The sequence below is a fragment of the Tupaia chinensis genome, unplaced genomic scaffold, assembly GCF_000334495.1.
Source record: "Tupaia chinensis unplaced genomic scaffold, TupChi_1.0 Scaffold000575_1, whole genome shotgun sequence".
Lineage (NCBI taxonomy): Eukaryota > Metazoa > Chordata > Mammalia > Scandentia > Tupaiidae > Tupaia > Tupaia belangeri.
Genome location: NW_006160089.1, coordinates 1,977,896 through 1,981,149, shown reverse-complemented (window position 1 = coordinate 1,981,149; position 3,254 = coordinate 1,977,896). Strand labels below are relative to the sequence as shown.

The following is a 3,254-nucleotide window of genomic DNA, read 5'->3' as shown; positions in this document are numbered from 1 at the left end:
ACCGTGGTCAGCCCTGGACAACCTGAGACTGGGCTGGCCGAACTTCTCCAACAGGACAGAAAAGGCGCCAACCATAAAAGGAGAGATGGCCAGATCTTTCATTAAAATTAGGAACTTCAGTTTATCGAAACACCATTCAGAGTTCAAAGGCCGAGCCACGGACTGGGAGGAAACCGTCTCAATCCATACTCCTGGCAGTGGACTCATGGACAGGGATTCAGTAAGCTCATGGAGAAATGGAATTAAACTATGCACTTATTTTGGTGCAAAAAAAAATTTGAAATCCATGCATGGTTTCTTCCTACTTCACACTTCCCATGACCTTCCTGAAGGCGCTCCCTACAGAATATATTTTAAAATTTCTATAAATCAGTAAGTTAGAGACAACCCCCTTCAAACTAGCTAAAGACTTGAACAGGCACTCCACAAAAGAGAGTGTCCCAATGGCCAGGGGTCACACGACAAACGTTATTCTCTTCACTACCCGGCAGAGAATGCACGTGAAAAGCACGAGAAGCCAGATGGTGGCGCCTTGGGAGAGCGCGGTGGGAGAAGGCGGTGGGAGAACGGTGCTCTGCAGGCAGCCGCGTGGGAAGGTTCCCGGCTGAAGCCCGAGGCCTGAGCACACTGAGTGTGTGTGCCTGCAGTCAGGGGCTGGCCGAAGGCTGGGGGCCCAGGGCAGCATCGGAATCCTGCTGAGGGTGCTCTGTCTCTTCCTCTCCCGTGGAAGGCACAAATAAATGTTTAAAAGGCACAATGAGGCACGAACACACTCGCCTGCTTACGGAAAAGAACCAGTTAAAAACACAAGGTAGATGGAGCGCGGGGCAGCTGGGCTCTCGCGCTGCTGATGGGCCGAAATGGCAAACGGCCCCGCGCCCACTGCTCGCCAGCACCCACTACCGCTGCTCTGCTCTGGCTACTCTGCCAACACCGTAGCCCAGCAGTTCCGCTCACGGCTATGTCCCCAAATGAGAGCTGCTGTCCATCAAAAGATAGAAACAGGGGCCAGTAGGTGGCAGGGTGGTTAAAGTGCTGGACTCCCACATGGCCAGTTGTGGTTTGAATCCCACACCCAGCAGCTTGAATATCACACTGGGCACGCGTGCACACCCGAAATCCCGAGAGGAGAGCGGACGAGAAGGGACTGCAGCATGGCCAGCACCGTGGGAGCGATTTTTCACTTTCTCTCGCTCTGTCTCTCTGGCGAGAGCACATGCCTTATAACAAAAACCTTAAAAAAAAAAAAGACATGAATGCGAAGATGCCGAGTGGCTTTATCACAATAGCAAATCGCTGGGTAGCAGCAGGATGAGTCACTTCACGAGCTGTGGTCACACACCGTGGAGTAAGAGCAACCTCGGCGACGTGGGGCAAATGGACGCACGCACATAGTAGAGAAGGCAGCATAAACCTCAGATGCGTGCAGCCGAAGGCCACTCTCACAGGAGAGGTGTTGAGGAAAAGGAGCCGGGCACCAGAGAACACGGTGCTGGGCTCCATTGATACGGAGACAAAGAACAGAGGAAATCACTCTGTGGGGGTAGGGGGGAAAGGAGAAAAAGGAGAAAGGTATCTTTTGTTCTAGTTTGTTTGTTTGTTTTAGCTAGAGGGCACACCAGAGACCCAGAGAGAGAGGGAAAGGAGAGCCCCGTAGGGCACGGTCAGTCTGCAGTCCCTTCTCCTCCGTCCCTCCCTCCTTTCGGGACTTTGGGTACGCACCCAGGTGCCCTCAATGTGTTTCTCAAGCCGCCAGGTCTGGGACTCAATCTGCACAGTCACGCGGGAGCATAGCGTCAGGCCAGGGAGCCAGCATAGGAAAATGGTTCTTTTTTTTTTTTTTGAGAGGTTTTTGCTATAGGGCGCGTGCGCTCACCAGACAGACAGAGAGACAGAGAGACAGAAAGCGAGAAATCACCCCCCAGGGGGGATGGCCACACCGCAATCCCTTCTCCTCCATTCTCCTCTCGGGATCTTGGGCACGCACGCACACGCGCCCGGCGTGAGTTTTAAGCCACCGGGTCCGGGACGCAAACCGCAGTCGACTTCGTGGGAGTCCAGCGACATAGCCATTACGCCAACTGCTGGTTCCCAGGAAAATGGTTCTTAATGGCGAGGACAGGACTCTGCTGCCAGGAAGGAAGTGAAAGGACTTCCAGGCATTCGTTATCGAACCTCTCCTTCCCCCAGGAAGGCAGCATAGAGGAAGCTCTGGAGAGCCGTGCGCCCACCCCCCAGGTCCATCTCTCGGCAGACGGGCACACTTTCAAAGAGCTGGAACTGTGCGAAGGGACGATTTACCGAGAGGGAGTGAGAGCCCCATCACCAGAGGCATGTAAGCAGCAGCAGAGATGCTGCCGTGGCGCGTCTGGTGGGGGCCCAGGAATCTGGATTTGGAACCTGAGATTCTGACAACGTCCGCTTAGGGGACGGCTGTTCTGGGGGCCTCGGGACCAGCTGGTTAAGGCTGCTATGCAGAGAACACTCTGGCCTGGAGAGACCAGGCCACGTGAAGGCAACTGCAGCTGTTCTAACCAGAGTCTGCATAGGAAGCTGGAGTTCAACGTGGCAGAAGCTGAGGCCGAGTTGTGGCCAGTGACAGCAGGGAGGTGGTCTCAGCACCACAGAAACAACCAGAACCCCGGGAGGAGAGCAGGCCATTCAATGAGCTGGACTGGGAAAGTGACCAGCCCAGGCCCCAGCATTTCATGGCCAGAAGACATATTGGGGTAAACACAGGGTGGGGAGCTTTTGATTTTGCCAAGAAAGGGCATGTGAGAACACAAAAACCCCAACCACCATTTAGTGTCACTATTTTAAAATGAAAAGACAATTGAACACTAGAAAAAGCAAGAAAACCCATCATCTCAGAATCAAGAACAGTCCTTTCCTCTCCTTGAGGAAGTTTTCCACTTTTCTTTTAGTTGCCAGAGGGTGCATGAGCCCTCAGGCATGCCCAGGGAAGGGGGAGGGGGAAGAGCACCCCAGTGAGGTGTGGTTAGACCACAACATTGCCCTTCGCCATTTCTCCATCTTGCCAGGGTTTGGGGCACACCTGCACATGTGCCTGGCCACGTGGTGGCCTTAACCCCACGTCTCCTGGCTGACCCAGCGTGATTATTGCTTTATCAGGACACCACGCTCCCGTTTGTGGCAATAATCCCCAAACAAGGACGGCAGCCCTCACTTGAAGACAGGGTCTGGAGAGCGGCATCGCCCACAGGCATACTTTCCAGCAGGAGCCGGGGCTGACC

General features: G+C 54.2%; 1 protein-coding gene across 2 annotated transcripts in view; it reads right to left on the bottom strand.

Moving 5' to 3' along the window:
* NEK6 (NIMA related kinase 6) overlaps positions 1 to 3,254 on the bottom strand; it is a 58,799-nt gene that overhangs the window by 12,195 nt on the left and 43,350 nt on the right. The gene's annotated exons all lie outside the window — the stretch shown is intronic.